This window comes from Gopherus evgoodei, chromosome 9 (assembly GCF_007399415.2).
Source record: "Gopherus evgoodei ecotype Sinaloan lineage chromosome 9, rGopEvg1_v1.p, whole genome shotgun sequence".
In the NCBI taxonomy this organism is placed as follows: Eukaryota; Metazoa; Chordata; order Testudines; family Testudinidae; genus Gopherus; species Gopherus evgoodei.
Window position 1 is genome coordinate 47389765 of NC_044330.1, and position 13772 is coordinate 47403536.

Below are 13772 nucleotides of genomic sequence, written 5' to 3' on the forward strand. Positions count from 1 at the left end.
AGTGATGACTCGGATACCTCTTGAACTTTGCTCTGCTATGATGGAATCAGCACTTTCCTGTAGTCCCATCATAGTGTACTTTTTTTCTTGGTCTGGTGGATTTGCACTTAGCAAGTTTCTAGCAGAAGAAGTGCATGCTTGCCAGGCATTCCTCCCGACACTCGGAAAGATGTCTCTTGTTCCTGGAGTAGGCCTATATTCTGAATACTTATGTCCGGCTGAGCACCAACTACAGCAAGCATTAGTAATCAGATTGTTTCCACGCCATCTCAGCTGGGCAGTTAGTTCTCTCAGGCTATGTCTTCAGTGGGGCTGGAGGTATAATTTCCAGCTCATGTAGACATACTCATGCAAGCTCTGATCTCGAGCTAGCCATCCAAGTATGATCCCATCTGAATCCCCAGGCATGTACTCAGGCCTTGCCAATATTTATGAAATGGCAGCTACGTTTCTATTTTTAGTGCATTAGCATCATCAAAGCTAGCACAGGCCTAGGTTCCCTGAAGCTGCGCAGCTGTGCAGGTCCCTCAGCCAGGCCTAGTCCCGCTGCAGCTGCCACAGCTGGGGAGAGGAGTCTCTCTCCCAGCCCAGCCCAGCCCAGAAGCCCCTCCCTGGCCTGGCCCAGCCCTGCCAGAGCTGCTGGGCCTGGGGAGAGGAGCCTTTCCCCTGGCCCAGCTTGGTCCAGCCATGCCAAAGCTGCCATGGCAGAGAGACGCCCCCATCCTCCTAGCCCAGGTGCTGCTGGGGGGAGTACTGTCTCCCTGCTGTAAACCTCAGGCAGCCTTCACCCCAAACTCCCCATTCCTGGCCCCGCCCCAGAGCCCACACCCCCAGCCAGAGCCCTCACTCCCTGCACCCCAACCCTCTGCGCAGCCCTGAGACCCCTCCCACACTCTGAATCCCTCGACCCCATGCCACATGAATTTTGTTATGTGCACCAATATGGAGGTGCATCACCTCCACATTGATGCACATAACAAAATTCATTCTGCACATGAGTGGGAAAAATTAGAGGAAACACTGGAGTAGGCAGGTCTGTCTGAGCTGGAAGTTAACACCTCCAGCTCCATTGTAGACATACCCTTAGCGTTCTTGGCAGATACAAAGATAGGAAGATAAGTAGAACACATGAAGCCTATATAGTAAGTGTTTGGTGATAACCTTTCAAACCAACTCTCTTGCGTCAGTAGTTCTTAAATTTTCCATACCTTGACACTGTGTAACACCAGAAAAAAGTTGCGGGACCTCTTTCCCGTCTAGCTGTAAAGGAAGGGAGGGTGGTCATGATGAGATCTGAGTCATTAACTGATTTTTAACTATTTATTCAAAGCCGAACAGCTTCAACAGGATGGTTCAAGCAGGAGCCAGCAGAACAACCTGGTAGTCAGGACTCTCAGCTAGAAAGGGAGGGACCTGGGTTTAAATCCCTGCTCCAGAGCAGCAATTAAAACCTGGGTCTCCCACGTGAATGTCCCAACCGCTGAGCTATTGGGTGTAAGGGGGCAGCACCACCACCTGTTTGGTGAATGATGGTTAAATCCTCTTGTGAATCTACTCTGAAAAACTGAAATGTTTTGTTTTGATAATGTTTAAATGAATCATCCTGACAATTCCAACATTTTCTTCTCTTGTGTTTCAACTGAAGCAAGTTGCTGAAATAGATATGAATTCACAAAACATTTTGGCAAACCCATTTTGCAGAGGAAATATAGTTTTGGCCAAAAAAATTCACTCAGTCCTAGTCGTGGCCCCCTGAAATCCATTTGTGATCCTCAAGTTGAGAACCCAGGACCGTCAGTTGGCACATTCTCTTCCTCTTCCATACATCTTATGGAAATTTGAAAAAAAGAGAGAGCAACACTTTCTATAAAGATATGCACAAAACTTACTCGGATAGTAAATTATTATAACTACTCTGTGCACTGGTAAATCTTGATAATCTCGGCAGTTTTTGAGATCTCCCTCATGTCTGGAAAGTATGTGTATTTGACAGCCTGAGTGGAGATACCTGGGCATCTTTTAACTTCTTAATTTCTGATAACAGTAACAGCTGTGATGAAGACAGTAATCTGGTTATGCAACAATCCACTGGATGTGGAGAAGGAACCAAATGGGTTTAGTACAGCTGATGCGTAGTAGTTAGATATCTTTATTTTTGAAGAGGTAACAAAGAAAGCCTGTCTTCTCTTTCTGAATTATCCAAGGGATTGAATTCTCGGGGCAGATGCAAGCACGGAAGTCAGTAGAAATAGAACATCCATTATAAAGGAGAAAAGAGCCATAAGAACAAATGAGAGCATTTCATCAGTGCTTACAGTAAACTTCAAAGGGGCACAAGTCATCTCAGCGCCATGGTACTTATCCAGTCAGTATGCATCCATGACTTGGAAAGGTCATCCATTTATCAAAGAATCAAAAACAGGGGCAATAAATTACCGCTAGCATTTTATCTGTTAAGTGAAATTTAGTTGTGACTAGACACAAAATTACATAACCATCAGATACTCAGGATTGCCCTAAGGCCTTGGGTACATTAGACACTTGCAGTTGCCATGGAAATAATGATTCTGATTTAAAAAGTGATAGGCAGTAACCTGTCACTGTGTCATTCTTAAATGTCCCAAGGGAACTTAGCAACGAATGTTAGGCAGAGGGCGCCTCATGGTGATTCTTGTGAAATCTATATCTGTCACAAAGAGTTTGCTTGCATTTTTTCAGGCCCTTACCGAATTTTGATATGATTGCAGGTAACTTTTCTGGATAACTTTTCTGGAGCTGTTTATATTATTGTTCTATACTGCTGTTTGCATCTGGGATTCATTGCCCACATGGATCAAGAAATAAAACACACATTATATACCAAAGAAAACATTGCCTTATATTCTGCAGTACAACTTACATTCTTCTTTGCCACAAGTATGGGGATGTTATCGCAAGCCTTGGTAGGTATAGCAGTGGAAAATACACCCGCACTTCATATAACAGTGAGGTTTGATCCCTGCTTCAAGTGCAAAACACAACTCAGCATTAATTACTGGCACTGCCACAATACAATGACATTTTAAGCATTAAGATACTGTGAGCAGAAGTTGCTAAGATTGCTTTGGTCACATTCTGGCCATTTGCAACAGCAGAGAATTTAGCTTTTTATGAGGAAAAAACACGTGGAAGCCACATTTATGGACACATTTTACCAACGCAAAGTAGGTGCCAATATTTGACAAATTTTTCCTTAATGTACATTTTTATTCCAGCATCTTGCAGGTCTCTCCAAGAGCCCCAAGGATATCCCCACTTTTTCTGCTATCCAATGTTCTCCCTCATTCAAGGCTCAGTACTGTACCCACTATGCTTCTAGGCAAAGTGAAGTCACATGACTCCCCTTGAGACCTTAACGCCACTCACTGACTGGCTAGAAGTTGAGATGTAGGGTGTTTTCTCCTTTCCAAGAGTTTAGCATGCTCTATCTGTAGCACCCTCCAGGACCGGTAGGTTCAGTTAAAAAAAAAAAGAGCCTGTGGGCTTAATTTGTCCTTGTTGAAGCTCCATAACTCCTCACCTTCCAGTCCATGTCTTGAAAAATGAGCAGCACAATATGGTTGACTTGAAGCTCAATTCTTTCAACCCTTCCTACATGTCTTTCATTGGATTCTCTTTCTCGTTTCTACAGGGAATCTGGCCTGCAATTTGATCTACTGTTTAAGCGTAACCAGTTCTAGAAATGATGGACCAGATCCTCAGTAAATTATCACAGCCCCTTTGACTTCAACAGAGCTACATTGTTTTATACTAGCTAAAGATCTGGCCCAACATTTCCACTTTATAACATTTTACAGCAAGTTGCTTTACTGTCACAGAAAAGGATTTTAAAATATTTTTAGAGACACTTTTCATGTGTAGAAGGTTGATTTTGCCAGAGACCAAGCACCATAACTCAGGGCTGGGAACTCAGCACCTGATAGGATTGGACTCCAAGTCTTGAAATGAACACTCTTTGGAGTATTGGTTCTAGTGTGTTTGGCTTGGACCCATGTAATTTCACTAAACATGTACCATCAAATTCCATCTCATGTGCAGCACATCACTACACAGGATTTCAGTCCCTTTAAAAAGTGTTCTAATTTTAGTTTTCTGACTCAGTGTGACTCTAATTGGCTATCTGTGCTATCCCATCCCATCCCATTCTTGAGACAGATCCTCAGTTGGGGTAAATCAACAAAGCTCCATTGAATGGAACTGAATTACGCCAATTTGCACTAACTGAGAATTTGACCCATTGTATTTATGTCTGGAATAGACAAACCTTAAATCAAGACAAAATGTTAGAGAAAAAAACGTCACAGGGGAAGCGAACCCTTTTCCACAACACTACCCCCGTTGGAGGAAAAGCGCTTAAATGGGAAATTACAGCACACCATTAAACTCTCTTGTATATCCAGCAATTCAATAGCCTGTAAAATTGCTAGGGCTTGCTTAGAAAATAACCAGAAGAAAACACTGAAAACTTAATTCCGACCTTGTTTCACCCACCACTCCAATACCTTACAATTAACTTCCAATCTGCTGCTTACATGCAGGGAAGCAATAAGTTCTTTTCATGCACATGACTTGAATAATAGTTTCAGTGGCAATGGTATTTGATTCCAATGCTTTCATCTTTAAGTGGTTTATTGTGCCCTCTACCAAGAAGTCAATTTGGCTCAAGTTTATTATTTGCCAAACCAATCTAAAATTCTCTGTGGATGTGCTCGATAACAGATCCTTTCCCTTCTTGATATAAATGATCACCCAAGTTAAATTTACTTTTTTACTATTACATAAAATTCTCTTCCATGTTACATTAAACTTTTGTTCGGTATCTGCATGAAATACATTGCATCTTTGTTGGAGTCCCGCAGCCACTTTCCAAAATCCACGTAATTTGTTTGTGCTTAGCTATTTATTTTGGACTAAGTTGTAGCTTTGCAATAAGCCCTGAGGGAGAGGGGGCACAATGTTGCTCTGACCCAGCAATAAACCAGGTACTAAACTGTGATGCGGAGAGTCATAATCTGCTTCCCAATTCCCCTCCTGTTCCTGAGTGAGGAAGCTATCTGCACCAGCCCTACGCACAGGGCTGGCTCCAGGGTTTTTGCCACCCCAAGCGGCGGAAAAAAAAAGAAGCTGCGATCACAATCAGTGGCAATTCGGCGGTAGCTCTACCATGCTGCTTTCTTCTTTGGCAGCAGGTCCTTCCCTCCGAGAGGGACCGAGGGACCCGCCCCCGAATTGCTGCCGAAGAGCCCGATGTGCCGCCCCTTCTCCTTGGCAGCCCCAAGCACTTGCTTGCTCAGCTGGTGCCTGGAGCCGGCCCTGACTACGTATGCCCCAGAGCTGCTCTGGGGAGGGAAGATGTTGGAGAGGGTGCAGACCAGGATACCCCACCCACGAGGAGGGGCAGAGTAGTCAGAGCCATAGCGAGCGCCCTCCGTACCCTCCGACTGGAGGGGGTCCCGCAAGGAAGGGGGCCCCTAAAAGTGGCAAAAAAAATGTAAGGTATAACTAGGTAAGTGACATTTATTGACGCTATTGCACAATCCATGTCAGTTTTACTGACAAAACCGTGAAGTCATTATGATACATCAAAATGCTATTGGCTACATCAGTTGTCTGTTAGTCAGTTTCGAATTTTAGTTGGACCCATTCAAAGAATGTGTATTTGCGTTCATAATGGCGGTCGGCGGATAAATGTTATTAATTTAGTTGTTTAGTTTTTAATCGTTTCCAATGCAGAAGCGTGCTTTGTGATGTCTAAGAGAATGTATAAGAGCGGAGCTAGTAAACAAAAGGCAGCAAAAGATGCCGAGAAGGAACTTGAGAAAATTCCAAAGTTGTCAACATATTTTGCGCTGCAATCCAACGTACAGGTACAGACACATGAAACGGACAGCGCTAGCAGTGACGAATTGTATCCAGAAGTATCCAGAAGTGCTTCAAGTGAGGTCGAAGGTGAAGCCAGTTGTTCTACCAAACAAACTGTGACAGATATTCCAGCTGCTGCCGGGAAAGAAGTATCTGAATCTGAACCACTGACTGATGATCCAGGAGATTGGCCGTCTATAATATCGGACAGGCAAGTGTGTGACATTGTTGCACGTGGCCCACCGCAGCAGAATGAAAGTTACGAATTTCCATTTAACGAGGAAAGACAGAGGTTCACAAGTACTCATTTCTATCGAACCATGGCAAATGGCGAGAAAATAAAACATTCATGGTTAATATACTCAGTTCAGAAAGATGCCATTTTTTGTTTTTGTTGTAAATTATTTGGCACTGGCGACATACCGCTACGTCATGGAACGTCTGCTTGGAAAGCACTGTCAAAAAGACTTCAGCAGCATGAAACAGGCAAAGATCATCAAGACTGTATGGTGAAATGGTTTGACCTTCGGTCAGGCATAGTAAACCGTACATCTATTGACCAACTTGAATTGCAGGCTTTTCTGAAAGAAAGAGATTTCTGGAGAAATGTTGTCAAACACATGGTTGATGTCGTTATTTTCTTGTCCGAAAGAAACTTGGCATTTTGAGGAAGTAATGAAAAGCTCGGCAATCCTTCGAATGGCAACTTTTTGGGACTGTTTGAATTGCTTGCAAAGTATGATACTGTCCTCAGCGAACTTTTACAGAGCATTAAGAAGGCAGAGACACATGTTCAGTACCTCAATCCACAGATCTAAAACGAGCTGATTCAACTTGTTGCCAGTAACATTCAAGAGGCCAACATAGCGCAGCTTAAAAAAGCAAAATATTGTTCAGTTATTTTGGACTGTACTCCTGATGTGTCACATGAAGAACAAATGTCTGTGGTATTACACTTTGTTGAATGCAACGGTGAAGATGGTGTCAATATTCGTGAAGCGTTTGTTGGTTTTCTTAATGTTCATGATACAATTGGCGAGGGCTTATTGGAAGCGTTTCTTGAAAAGGCAAACAACTTAGGAATAGACATTGCTGACATGAGAGGCCAAGCTTATGATAACGGTGCAAATATGAGAGGAAAGAATAAAGGAGTTCAAGCCCGCATGCTAGAAATAAATGACCGTGCCTTGTATGTACCATGTGGAGCTCACGCTTGGAATCTTGTGATCTCAGACGCGGCAAAGTCATCGAAATATGCCGTTGACTTTTTTGGTCTGATTAACAGAATATATGTTATCTTTTCTTCTTCACCTTCACGTTGGGATATACTTCAAGAACATATGCCAATATCTGTTAAAGGGTTATCGGACACTCGTTGGGAGTTGAGAATTGATGCTGTGAAGCCATTGCATTATCACCTTGAAGAATTGTGCAATGCTTTGTCATCTTTGTGAGAATATGCGCTCGAAAAGAAAGATGGCAATACAGCAACAGAAGCCGGTGTGCTTTTAGACCATGTTACTACGTGGCCTTTTGTTCTGACTGTGTACACATGGTACGATATACTATTTCACGTCAATAAAACCAGCAAATTAATTCAGTCACCAGATGTGTCAATTGACATACTGCAGGCAGAAATCAGTGCTACAGTGAAGTTTTTGGAAGACTATCGAAATACAGGATATAACTCTGTAGTCACAAATGCACATGAAATAGCAGAGCATATGGGTATTGAGCAGGTGTTTCCAGAAACCAGGGTGCGACATAAGAAGAGAATGTTTGATTACGAATGTGCTGATGATTCGAGTCGTCTTTCTGCCGAAGAAAAATTCAAATCGTAGTTCTTTCTTGTTCTCACTGATCAGGCCATATCTTCTGGTTCATCGCGATTTGACCAACTCGTGGAGTGGTATAAGTTGTTTGGATTTCTGTACAACGCTAACAGCCTGAAGCAGTGTCACAGAGAAAATGAACTGGAGAATCACAGCAAAAATTTTGAAAGAAAAATGGGAGACATTGATGCCAACGAACTCATAATGGAATTGAATCGTTTTATTTATGTCATCGAGAAAGAGAAAGGACTTGTAATGGCAAACAATTTTTTAACGTAAATATACAAGAACAGCCTTCGGGAGATATATCCGAATCTTTGCATTTGCATCAGAATTCTTCTGACCACACCAGTTACTGTCGCCGGTGCTGAAAGGAGCTTCAGCAGAATGAAACTGATCAGGAGTATCCTGCGCTCAACCATGACAGATGACAGGCTTTCTGCGCTTGCAGTTATCTTAGTCGAAAACAAGATTGCCAGATCTCTGGATATGACGCATTGATTAACCAATTTGCGGAGAACAAGGCTCTAAAGAAGCGCTTTGCGTAAATACAGAATACATGTACACTGTAGACCTATGTATACATAATACGAACCCTGTATATTGTATAAAATAAATACTGCATTCCAGTTTTTGCATTGTAAGGGGCCCCGGACATATGTTCGGAGGGGGCCACGTTCTTTGTTGCTACGGCCCTGAGAGTAGTCATCATGCAGACGCATAGGGGGTTCTGTAAATGGCAAGTTACTTATTCTTTGTATGACTGTGAAAATTTTTACTTGCCATCCTAAGGCTTTAGTGTATATTAATTGTACATCTAGGTCAGCCAGAGAGGGTTGAGGGATTTTAAGCCAACCAGATGTCCAGTTTTTGCATCATTTCCACAATAAACAATAATGGGCCCAATACCCCTCCTGCACCAGCATTGCACTGCACTCTCATAGATTATGGAGACACTCTCTGCTCTAAAGAGCATGTGTCACACTATGGTCATGGCAAGTGAATGAGGAAACTCATAAGTTCAGTAAAGAGTAAAAGCAAAAAACATCAGATGTGCATTAAAAGTATAGACAAATAAATGACAAGGTAAGATCCCATGGAAAGCATGTGAAATTGAATTTAAAGATTAAGAAAGCTTCAAAAGAAATAAACATCCTTGATAAGTCTCCTCGTCAAGGGTGAGAAGGTTTCCATTTGAAATCCTTAATCATCAGCTCAAAGGAGTAGTTACGGCCTAAAGCTAAAGAAAGCTTCTGAACTGAACTAGACTGCCAGGCTAGACTGAGATTTTAAGTTATACCATACTCCTAGCTAATGTAGTCACTGGGCAGTAACTAAACTCCCAGACTGGAGCAAGTTTCCCACTAGACTGGAGGCTTAGATTCTCAGGGCTGGAGCAGGCTTTATAGTTCCGTAGCTCCACCCCTCAGAGGTTATGGCCAATCAGCCCCCTCCATCTAACCCAAAATAGAACCTCAAAGCTAGCAGCATACACTGCAACCTCTCTCGGTTGCTAGAAAACTCCACCAATGTGCTACTCTAAAGGAAAAGATACCCAAGTCTCCTTTATGTCAAAAAGCAGCAGTTAGAAAGAAAGAGAAATGCAGACGCTATGCTTCAGCAAACACCCTGCAGCTGGGTTCTACTTTATTATATGGTGATGGTAGCAAATATTGAAAGGACCAGCCCTAAGGGTTCTAACAATCCATCCACTGCCTACAGTGCAATGCCTGCCAATACCATACTGGGATATACATTCATCAACAGCTGTGGAGGAAAAGCATTACCTTCAAAATCACCAATACCACTTTCTTGTAGCACGCTGGATTTTCCTTCAAGGTCTCTCAACCTAGCACTGTACAACAATAAGCTTGTCTTCTGCTGACTACATAGCTTGGAAGGAATTGACTTTTTATTGGTAAATGTTGATTTTACTGTATACACACAAACCCACAAAAATTCTCCATCAATAACAATTAAAATTTACAAATAGGCAAAGTAAGAAAAATGCTGCTTCAGAACTTATGAGAGTTTGATTTAAGCACACAGTAGAGCTTCAGAGTTATGAACACCTTGGGAATGGAGGTTGTTCATAACTGATATGTTCATAACTGTGAACAAAACATTGTGGTGATTCTTTCAAAAGTTTACAACTGAACATTGACATAATACAGCTTTGAAACTTTACTATGCAGAAGAAAAATGCTGCTTTTTTTCAGCAGTTTACATTTAACACAGTACTGTTCTGTGTTTGCTTTTGTTTTGCTTTGTCTCTGCTGCTGCCTGATTGTGCATTTCCAGTTCCAACTGAGGTGTGTGGTTGACTGGTCAGTTTGTAACTCTGAGGTTCTACTATATGTACTCTGAATATTTTGATATGTGATATTGACAATTTGTGTTTTAATGGCTATAAAGCTTTAACTTTTTTAATCTCAGTGTCTATTATCATTAAATAATTAATTATTGCCTGATCCTCTCCAAGTTTCCTGCAACTGTGAAAATTTAAATAGATAAAAATTTAAAAGTTTAAAACCCATAATGTTGTGCAACTGTGAAATGTAAATTGATAAAAATTGAAAAAATGTTGAAAAATAAGCATCAATATTATCTGTAGAAATTATTAAAAAAAATAAAAATAAAAAAAATCAAACTCTTCCAAGTCCATTTATTTGTAACAAGCAAGACAACTGGAAATAATATTTAAAACAGATTATAGGAAAGGATTCAAGTGTGCTACTGAAAGATGTTATAAAATATAATGCATCTTGCTTTAGTCTGCCTGGGAAATGTATAATGAATAAGATCTTGCTCCATTCTTACCCAGGGGTGAGCAAATAAGATGACTGAGCATTTTGGAAAGGAACAATGTTTGTAACACATGATTATCAAATCCCTTTCCTCCACACCTTCATAAATAAATGTAAGCCAAGCATCTCATTTTATTTTTGTTAATTTATAATCAGTTAATAATAGAACATGGTGCAAATATTCCACTTCACTGAGTGACCCAAACACTCCAGCTGTAAGAGAAAAGGCTCAGTAGAAAAATTCAGCCCTAGCAAAACAGGTATAATAGATTCAAGATATATTACTTTCATACAACACTTTTCCTGCAATGATTCCAATTTGTCATGTGAGTAAGAAGATTGTTTTATTTTATACAGCATGTATTGCAGCCTCTGTTTTGCATATTGAAGAGGTATTTTAAGACTGAGTGAAATGTATTTTAATTTGGTGGAACTCATAGACCTACTGAATTATTCATGTAATAAGTCATTTATTTATTAATCTAGAGTCTGACAGCTCTGAAATTAATATTCCAAATAAACTTTCCATTTAGATGTAACATGACTATCCTTGGTTTTATCCCAACTTCCAAGTGGTCAGGATAGAATGAGTGGGCTTCAAAACTAGTTTATTTCCTGTCTGGGGAGAGGAACAAGTTAACACAAACACTGGATATTTTATTTGTTGTCTAACTTATTGACAAGTGTGTGTTCTATTATGCAGGGTTATTAGAGAGGAAAAGCTGAATAAAGGTTATAACTTGCAAATGGTACTATACTTTGTCCTGACAAAAGAATACTGTATCTGTTTTAGTTTACTTGTTTAGAAATAACTTTTGCCTTGCGGACAAATGGTGAGACAATGTGGTCATGACAGCCTACATTCTGCTCTTATATATTTTTATGCACTCAGGTGAAATTCACTCCATGCACAAGACCAGCATAAAGACCAAGTGTTGTGGCTTTTGCTCTTTACACAAGGAACCACATGGCCACAGTGACATCCAAATAACCGGACTTACTAATTATACACTACACAACAGGTCTAGCTACACATATCCACTGCTGTTTAGGCTATTCTTTGAGCTGTACACACACTTGGGCAGATCCCATTGTGGCAATAAAAACCTCCCCACTGAGTTCAATGCATTATTATGTATAACTCAAACCCAACCCAATCCATATTTTAGTTGGAGGAAATCCTGAACTATCTGTTTGAGATGTACCCATCACTTCCAGTTGGTAGCCTGGTGAATCAGGAGACATTTCAGCCTTGGTCTATGCCTTGTCCAAGTGGTTAAAAAAAGGCTGCTCTTACTCAGATACTCGGTGTAATTTCATGAAAATGCACTGACGTCCATGGAATTCCATTGATTTACAGCAGCTGAGGATCTGGCCCCATCATTAACTAGAATGAGAGTGTTCTGACTTTGAACTCTAATTGCCCTCTAAAATGTAGGACACATAGTGGCAGAATAATGCTTCTCTACCTAAAGATTTTTAACATCTCTCCCAAAATAGAACTCTGAATAATACCTTTCACTAAAACTGTAGCTTTTGGAGCTTCCTTTTCAGTATTTGCCAGTGTAGTTAATTTCAGCTTGTTGCCTTTGGAAAACTAATCATGTGTCACTGCTGTGCTGAAAACAACTTCCTCCCCTTTGCAGAGCAAACAAAGCAATGTGTTCCTTATATTGTTACAGAGTGAAAAGACTTGGGGCTACATTGTCAAGTTTAATTTGTGCCAGAAAATAAATGGGCTGTTTATACATAGGGCTCCAATTCAGGAAAGCACATGAGCACATACTTAAGTCTATCCCTATTTAGTAAAACACTTACGCACATGCTTACCTTTAAGCTTGTGCTATAAATGCTTTCATAAATAGGAATGTTTGCATCTTCGCTCTTTTCACAACATTAAGAATATGAGGAAACCACAGGAACATGCCAGTGTTCTAAATAACCGTATTTACTCACTATATATAAGCCTACCAGGCCTAGCTACATACACACGTGTGCTCTTTTAGATTCTGCAGGCTTCCACAATGGAAGACAGGGATCCCACTACAGAGCTCACAAACTCACTTAACAAAGAAAAGGTGAAGGGGTGACTTGATCACAGTCTAAAAAGCACCTATAAAAGGAACAAAAATCTGGAAACCAAGGAGTCTTCAGTCTAGCAGGAAAAGACCTAACAAGATCCAATGGCTGGAAGTTGAACTCACACAGACTGAGACTAGAAATAAAGTGCACATTTTGAACAGTGAAGGTAATTAACCAGAGGAACAATTAACCAAGGATCGTAGTGGATTCTTTATCACTGGCAATTTTAAAGTCAATATTAGATGTTTTTCTAGCAGAAATTAATACAGGGAAGTCCTATGGCCTGCATTATATAGGAGGACAAACTAGTTGATGACATTAGTTCCTTCTGGCCTTACAATCTATGACTACAATATATTACCCAGTTCCTCTTCACTTCAGAGCTGCTTTCCTGACAAGGCCTAAATGTTCAGAATATACCTGAGCAGAAATTGTTAGTTATTTTAGGCATGCAATATGGAAATGTGTTACCATGCCTACCTTACAGAGATTCTTTAATAATGCAAAGTTCAGCAATTAACTTCCCTCGTTTCCTGTTTGTTGTGTTTACAAGCAGTCTGTGATCACCCAAAAACAATTCACTGAAAATATTCCAAATTTCAAATGTGCAATGTGTTAGTTGCTTACACAAGTTACGTCATATAGGTGCTCTTTTGTGTTGTATGACTTGCATAACTAACCAAAAGCAATGAGAATTTCAGGTGCTATAGTCAAGTGTAAAATCTGTCATTTGAAAAACAGTGTCAGTTATTGATGCAATTCAAAATTGGATTTTTGGTTAAATTCACCAAGTGCAATGGGCCAGCACAATGCCTAGGCACCCCTTCGTTTCACTAAAACTCAACTTTGAGGTTAAGTTGGTTTTAAGCAGGGCATGTGCCTTGCGAGGGCCTTCTGCACAGGGGAATTTATACCCTCAGGGTATGTCTTCGCCACAGAATTAACTCAGGTGATCAGCACCCAGGATTCAGCACCTGGGTTAGACTAGCCTGGCAAGAACAGCCACATGGCAAAACCCTACCTGAGTCACTGGGCCCTCACTGGTGCTGTGGTCACCTGTATGAGGCACCATGGTTCTTTGGGTTGTGGTAAGCAGAACTGGTCTGATTCTTTCCCAGTCAATTGCTGGGCACCTGGGGAGAATTGTGGG